This window comes from Rhinopithecus bieti, unplaced genomic scaffold (genome assembly GCF_001698545.2).
Source record: "Rhinopithecus bieti isolate Rb0 unplaced genomic scaffold, ASM169854v2 scaffold_1599, whole genome shotgun sequence".
Taxonomy (NCBI): domain Eukaryota; kingdom Metazoa; phylum Chordata; class Mammalia; order Primates; family Cercopithecidae; genus Rhinopithecus; species Rhinopithecus bieti.
Window position 1 is genome coordinate 133,904 of NW_016804139.1, and position 8,095 is coordinate 141,998.

Below are 8,095 nucleotides of genomic sequence, written 5' to 3' on the forward strand. Positions count from 1 at the left end.
AAAAAAAAAAAAAAAAAAGTAGCCAGATGTGGTGGTGCACCCCTGTAGCTCCAGTGACTTGGGAGGTGGGAAGATTGCTTGAGCCCAGAAATTTGAGGCTGCAGTGAGCTATAGTTGTGCCACTGCTCTCCAGCCTGGGTGACAGAAGGAGATTCCATCTAAAAAACAAACAAGCAAAAAAAAAAGCTTCCTCATGATTTTAATGTGCAGCCAGAGCTGGGCAGTTTTGGGGCCTCCTGGAATTTATAAGGCTTTGGTCAGATCCAGGCATGCAGATATACAGACAGTCTGCCAGGAACTGCTGGGTATCTGCTACAGATCGAGACTATGACATAATCAGAGGTGAAACCAAGGAAACAAACTCAGAGAAAAAAACCAGGACCAATTCATCATCCCTCCTAGATATACATGCATTAAATTAATGAATTAATGCATAGTCTATAATGGTACTCCACCTTTCTTCTGATTAGAAAGAAAAGAGAAAGAAGGCCGAACGTGGTGGCTCAGGCCTGTAATACCAGTACTTTGGGAGGCTGAGGCGGGCAGATTACTTGAGGTCAGGAGTTCAAGGTCAGCCTGGCCAACATGATGAAACCCCATCTCTACTAAAAATACAAAAATTAGTTGGGTAGGGTGGCAGGTGCTTGTAATCCCAGCTACTTGGGAAGCTGAGGCAAGAGAATTGTTTGAACCCGGAGGCATGCAGGTTGCAGTGAGCCGAGATCCCACCACTGCACTCCAGCCTGGGTGACAGAGCGAGACTCAGTCTCAAATAAATAAATAAATGAAAATTAACTGAGTATAGTGGCACACAGTTGTAATCCCAGCTACTCAGGATGCTGAGGCAGGAGAATCACTTGAACCCAGAAGGCAGAGGTTGCAGTGAGGTGAGATCGGGCCATTATACTCCAGCCTGGGTGACAGAACAAGATTCCGTCACAAAAAGTAGAAATTTGGACACAAGCACGAAGACCCTGTGAAGACACAGGGAGAAGAGAGCCACCTAGAAGCCAAGGAGAGAGGTTTCAGAAGAAACCAACCCTGCCAACACCTTGATTTCAGACTTCTAGCCTAGAACTGAAAGAAAATACATTTCTGTTATTTAAGCCACATAGTATGTGGTACTATGTTTGGCAGCCCTGGCAAACTAATACACAGCTATAAATAAGACCAAGTCCCTGTCCTCTAACACCGCTATTCATCAAGCATTCATTTTGTGAGGCTGAGTGAATAATTTTTACATACCTATCTATTGCTATTTTTCAAAGCTATGTAATCACTGTGAATTTCATTCAAAAGGCCTTCATCGAAAGAGTCTTTTGGGGGGTGGGAGGAGGGAGAGCATCAGGATAAAAAGTTAATGTGTGTGGGGTTTAATACCCGGGTAAGGGGTTGATAGGTGCGGCAAACCATCTTGGTACACATTTACCAGTGTAACAAACCTGTACATCCTGAACGTGTATCCTGGAACTTAAAATAAAATAAAATAAGAAAGAGTCTCTTAATTCTTTTTTTTTTTTTTTTTTTTTGAGACAAGGTCTTACTCTGTTACCCAAGTTGGAGTGTGGTGGCGTGATCACAGCTCACTGCAGCCTCAACCTCCTGGGCTCAAGCAATCCTCCTGCCTAAACCTCCCTAATAGCTGGGACTAGAGGCTCACACAGTATGCCAAGCTAATTTTTTTTTTTAATTATTTCTTTCCTTTTTTTTTTTTTTTTTGAGGCAGAGTCTCACTCTGTCACCCAGGCTGGAGTGCAGTGGTGCTATCTCAGCTCACTGCAACCTCTGCCTTCCAGGTTCAAGTGACTCCCCTGCCTCAGCCTCCTGAGTAGCTGGGACTACAGGCGCATGCCTGGCTAATTTTGTTTTTTTTTTTTTTAGTAGAGATCGGGTTTCACATGTTGGTCAGACTGGTCTTGAACTCCTGACCTCAAGTGATCCACCCACCTCAGCCTCCCAAAGCACGGGCATTGCAGGCGTAAGACACCGTGCCCAGACTGAAATATTTCTTGTAGAGATGGGGGTTTCCGGCTGGGCGCAGTGGTGGGTGCCTATAATTCCAGCTACTTGAGAGGCTGAGGCAGGACAGTCGCTTGAATCCAAGAGGCGGAGGTTGCGGTGAGCCGAAATCGCACCATTGCACTCCGCCTGGGCAACAAGAGCGAAACTCGTCTCAAAAACAAACAAACAAAAACCACACACACACAAAAAAGAGAGATAGGAGTCTCACTATGTTACCCAGGCTGGTCTTGAACTCCTGGGCTCAAGCAGTCCTTCTGCCTCAGTGACCCAAAGTGCTGGGATTATAGGTATGAGCCGCCACACCCGGCCAAGTCTCTTAATTTTAAGTGGCATTTTATCATTGTGCATATTTGTACTAAAGAACGTTTTGGTTGGATACTAGCTTGCCTTTAACACTTTCCTAATACTTGCTATGTTCCCTTTATAAGCAGTAGAAAGGAAGCCACAGGCTCAGAACCTTCTTCAAGAGGAAATACCTGCATAGAAGTGAATAACATTGCTGTTTTATTTTTTCCACCATATGCACTTTCAGGGTTACTTCTATCTAAATACAAAGTGATAATAATTTTCCTTTTGTCACAGTAATAGCATGTTTTCATTTCAAATAATTTTTTAGGCAAAAAGCAAGTGATTAGGCTTTAAGAATGAATATTCAATAAATAATAGTAATGTGATTTGTGTATATTGCAAAATCATGATGATGGTATGAAAATGATAGAAAATTGGAAAATACTGAATGAGGTGATTTCTGTGCTCCCCTACTAAACAATCAGAGAAATTGCTAGCTTTATCATTTTTATTCATGTATTCACTTACTCATTCCACTGACACTGATTAAGCCCACCCTAGCTTCCAGACGTTATATTAAGCATTTTCCCACAAAATATCTATTTCATTGCAAAAATAGATAAGAAATATACACAGAACCATCTTTGTCTCATTCATTGCTGTATTCCAGCACCTGGCACACTGTGAAGGCACTCAAAACTTTGCCTTTGCATTATAGGGGCATTTTTGAGTCGAGATTCTTTTTTTTTTTTTTTTTTTTTTTTTTTGAGACAGGGTCTTGCTTTGTTGCCTTGCTGGAGTACAATGGCACAATCATAGCTCACTGCGGCCTCAACCTCCTGGCCTCAGGAAATTCTCCCTCCTTAGCTCCCCCACCAATCCCCACCCTCCACCAAATAGATGGGATGATAGGGACATACCACCATGCCTGGTTAATTTTTTTTTTTTTTTTTTTTTTTTTTGAGACAGGGTCTCACTCTGTCATCCAGCCTGGATTGCAGTTGCGTGATCACTGCTCACTGCAGCAGCACCGAACTCCTGACCTCAAGCAATCTTCCCGGCTTGGCCTCCCAAAGTGCCGGGATTACAGACATGAGACACCACACCCCAGCCAGGCCAGGGGTTTCACCATGTCTGCCAGGCTGGTCTCAAACTCCTGACCTCAAGTGATCCTCCCACCTCGGCCTCCCAAAGTGCTGGTATTACAGGCATAAGACACTGTGCTCGGCCCACTTAGGCAAATTATAACCCCCTTAGGCTCCCAATCCCATCTCGCCTCTACTTTAAAGCCTAATGTGACCTTCTCAGTGGAGAGAGACCCCTTCTTCCTCAGAACTCCTGCTCATTTAGAGTTTGCATACATAACATGGAGACTCAACAGAAAGAATGATACAATTGCCTCTTCTATTATTACCTCCAAATGGTTTATCTAATTTCCTTGTGTAGACTATGAGCTCCTTGGTGACAGAATCACTTCCATTTTATGTGCTCTGTCACAGGGCTCCAAAAAAGTCCCCCTTGTTCTAGAGATAACCAAAATCAATTTCTGTTGCTTGCAACCAAACTACTCCCTAACTTATCCACCATGAACAAGGGGTGGGAAAAACAATTTTGAATTAAGTTAAATAAATGCTACTAACGACAACTTAATAGTCACACATGTTGCTTAAGAGATTCCCTTACATCTCAGGCAGGGCCTATTTATTTGTATTTTAAATTCATTCTTCACAAGTTCAGTTATGCAGTTTTTATCAAAGTTATAAATGAATATTAGGAAAACAGCTGCGGCAGGTGCTTCCATGAGAGAAAGAGCTGAGAGCCCAGCCAAAACGAAGAGAGAAAAGCCACACGTGGCAGAGACGGCCAAAAATTCAACAATCACAGTGATTTGGGTAGAGGTTAAAAAAAAAAAAATTCATGAGCTCAATAGGACTGGATGATAGCCCAGTATAATAGGCAGTGTTTCTGATGGTGCCCTGAGTCATTCAGTAGGTTTAATTTTCTGGTATCTTCTATCTGCAGATAGCATGGAACTGAATAATTCATTTTAGAAAATTTCTAACCCAATGTCTACTTAAGAAAAAAAAAAAAAGGTGTGGGACTCTGTAGAAGGTTCACACTTGAAGAAATTCATACATTCATGGATCTCTTCATTCAACACATATTTATTGAGCACCTACCCTGGACCAGGCACTGTCCTAGCTCGAGGATAGATGGATGATCAAGACAGATGAAGTAGATGTAGTGGGACACACCTATAGTCCCAGCTACTCGGGAGGCTGAGGCAGGAGGATTGTTTGAGCTCGAGAGTTTGAGACCAGCCTGGGCAACATAGTAAGACCCTGTCTCTAAAAAAGAGACAAATTAGATTCCTGGCGTTTATTTTATTATTTATTTATTTATTTATTTCAGACAGAGTCTTGCTCTATCACCCAGGCTGGAGTATAATGGCACCATCTCAGCTCTCTGCAACCTCCGCCTCCTGGGTTCAAGCAATTCTCCCGCCTCAGCCTCCCGAGTAGCTGGGATTACAGGCACCCGCCATCATGCCAAGTTTATTTTTGTATTTTTGTAGAGAAAGGGTTTTACCATGTTGGCCAGGCTGGTCTTGAACTCCTGAGCTCAGGCGATCTGCTCGCCTCAGTCCCAAAGTGCTGGGATTACAGGCGTGAGCCACCTCACCCAACCTGCAGTTTATTTTAGATGGGGAAAAGACCATAATCAAAGAAACACTTAAATAAACAGGATTCTTTTATTTTATTTATTTTTTGCAAGTGGTTTTATTTACATACCGCCTTTTAAAAGGTCACTAAAGTTAACTGGACAATAAACTAGGCAGACATCGCTTTACAAAAAAAAAAAAAAAGGAAGGAAAGCTCAAAATGTCACTCATAGAGAACCCACAGTTCAGTTTTATTCACAACAAAGAGAACAGAAACTTTCGATCATACTAGAGGAAGCTCAGCCATAAGTTTGGAATCTGCACTCAAACTACACATACAGTGAGGATGATATTCTGCTGATACAATTGATAGGCTGTTGTGCTTGTCTACTGTTTGTCTGATATTGACAATTATAAACAAGGCAGTGCAACCAGTGTTTGAAACAATCCTTACAGTGTGACAGTGTCAGGCACAACATTTCACGTCTCTTCACACCGCTGGTTCTCTTTGGGTACCTGGGCTTCCTCCTGTTCAACAGAGTCAGTTTTGGCATCGACGGAAGACTGTTCGTGCGAATCTCCTCAGAAGCTTTCCCCTTGATCAAATAGGCAACAGTCTTGCATGGAACATCAAACAGACCTTTGATGTCTAAGTAGTTTACGGCCAAAATGACTTCAAAAAGTGTCCCTGGGTCAACTTTCAGGAATTCTTGGTCCCAAACAGGGATAGCATCTGTTCGCTTTTCTTAGTTCTCATCAGCCTCTGGAGGAGCAGGAGGGTCATCCTTTTGATTGGTGAACCACTGAATTGCCTTTTAAAAAAAAAAAAAAAAAAATGTTATTATTATTTATTTATTTTTGAAATGGAGTCTTGCTCTGTGGCCCAGGCTGGAACGCAATGGCGTGATCTCAGCTCACTGCAACTTCCAGCTCCTGGGTTCAAGTGATCCTCCTGCCTCAGCCCCCTGAGTAGCTGGGACTACAGGCATGCTGCCACCATGCCTGGCTAATTTTTGTATTTTTAGTAGAGACGGAGTTTCACCATCTTGGCCACGCTGGTCTCGAACTCCTGATCTCATGTGATCCGCCGGCCTTAGCCTCCCAAATTGCTGGGATTATAGGCATGAGCCACCATGCCTAGCCTGAATGACCTTTTTAATATTGCTGCATTAACATTTGGCAGAGGAACTGGGTCATTATCTCCTTCATCATTCATTCCCAAATCTTCCAACATGATCTTGAGAGTCACAGATTGTTTGGCAATTTCCACATCAACTTCAAATATCTCTCCATCAGAACTCAGCAACTTCATTGAAGGTATTATGGGTGTTGGTTCTTAAGGAGACAGCCAGCTAGAGGCTAAGGAGAGCTTGACAGCCTCAGCGGAGAAACAGGAAAGGCAGAGGACGGGGCCTCTGCAGTGATGCAGCATCTGCTCAAGCAGGATCATTTTAAATAGCAATGTGTTATACTATATATGGAAATATATCAGAGTGATATTATAGTAGATAGCGCCTGGGTGGGGGGGGAGATAAATCATATTGGGTGATCTGAGGAAGAACATTTAAAGTCATTCCTTTCTCCACTTTTTTATTTTTTGAAAAAAATTTAGGACTGGGTGCTGTGGGAGGGATGACCTGGGAGGAATGACCTTCCCAGCACTTTGGAAGGCCAAGATGGGCAGATCGCTTGAGCTCAGGAGTTTGAGACCAGCCTGGGCAAAATAGTGAGACATCATCTCTACCAAAAACATAAGAAATTAGCCGGGCGTGGTGGCGCATGCCTGTAATTCCAGCTACTCAGGAGGTTGAGGTGGGAGAATCACTAGAACCAGGGAGGCAGAGGTTGCAGTGAGCCGAGACTGTGCCATTGCACTCCAGCCTGGGTGACACAGCGAGACTCTGTCTCAAACAAACAAACAAATAAAAAGCCTATTTTTAATTATTATGCATACATTAAGTTGTACATAGTTATGGGAACTTCCTGCGTTTATACCCTCCTAAATCCCAGAGGTACCTGTTTTCAGCTGGAAGACTCTTTGCCTCAGAGAGCTACTGACAGCTTCCCTGAGCTGGAGAGAAGGAAACAAAATAACCACATCCTTTTATCAAAGAGATATTTGAGTCAAGTTAAGAGTCCTGGCTTCGAGAAGGAAGTTTTTTTTGCAGTACCTAGATCAACACATCCTGTAGCCAATCTGAAAGGCTGTCCAAGCAGGACCCAGAACATAAGTCAGCAACGGGTTAAGGGCTCTCAGTGGAGAAGGCGGTTTTATTCCCCTGGTTTAGGCGTAAGGGGCTCGGCCCCCAAACGCAAGAGTTGATAACCAAATAATGACTGTCACTAATTCACAGAAGGTTTGAAGCTGTTTTAGCCCCGATGTGCTCTGTGCTCAGTCATTCAGAAGTTACCTAGGGTGGAGGCATTTCATGGTCTGACACTTTGACACAAAGCCATGTGATGAGCAATCTCTCAATGATTCCTCCAAGGCCAGCAACTGTCCCACCCTGGCTGCCAAGTACAATCTATGACCCCCATGCATGCCCTCCAACTGCCGACTCTCTCAGCAAACTTACTTCTTTGTCCGTCAGAATATCTGGCATTTTCCCCTAAAGGCTGGTTATAAAACTTCCACCTGCTTCCAGCAAAAATATTCAAGCAGATTCCAATTTTGCTTCATATGCCGCAGGAATGTGAATAATCCCATTTAGGAAGATGCTTGATTAAGTTTTGAGAACCCGAATCAACTTGGTCATTCTTCAACCCCTAGAGCAGGACTGTCAAGAGAAAAAACACTTCTTCATCAACTATTGCCCAGAGAGGAGTCTCGTTAGGCTGGTTCCAAACACAAGGAGTTCCTGTAAGAGGCAGTAATGCGATTTCCACATACGAAGTTCCTTAGACCAGTGCAGACTCTTTGGCCCCAGTGAACGTGTGCTCCAGGAGACAGCTGGCCTCTGACAAAAACCAATGTCCCCAATACAGAGAGAAGAGAGGGCCTGTGTCATCAGGGCTGTTATGTCATTCATCCTTCCAGCTGTCCAGCCTTTTAGGTGGAAAGACTCATAAACGAAATTCATTGAGCCATTATCTATATGAAAATTGTGTTATCGGCTGAGTGCA

The 8,095-nt window shown here is 43.4% G+C and overlaps 1 pseudogene; it reads right to left on the reverse strand.

Moving 5' to 3' along the window:
- Window positions 1–5,452: 5,452 nt before the first annotated feature.
- Window positions 5,453–7,575, reverse strand: LOC108525753 (S-phase kinase-associated protein 1-like; annotated as a pseudogene).
- Window positions 7,576–8,095: the final 520 nt, after the last annotated feature.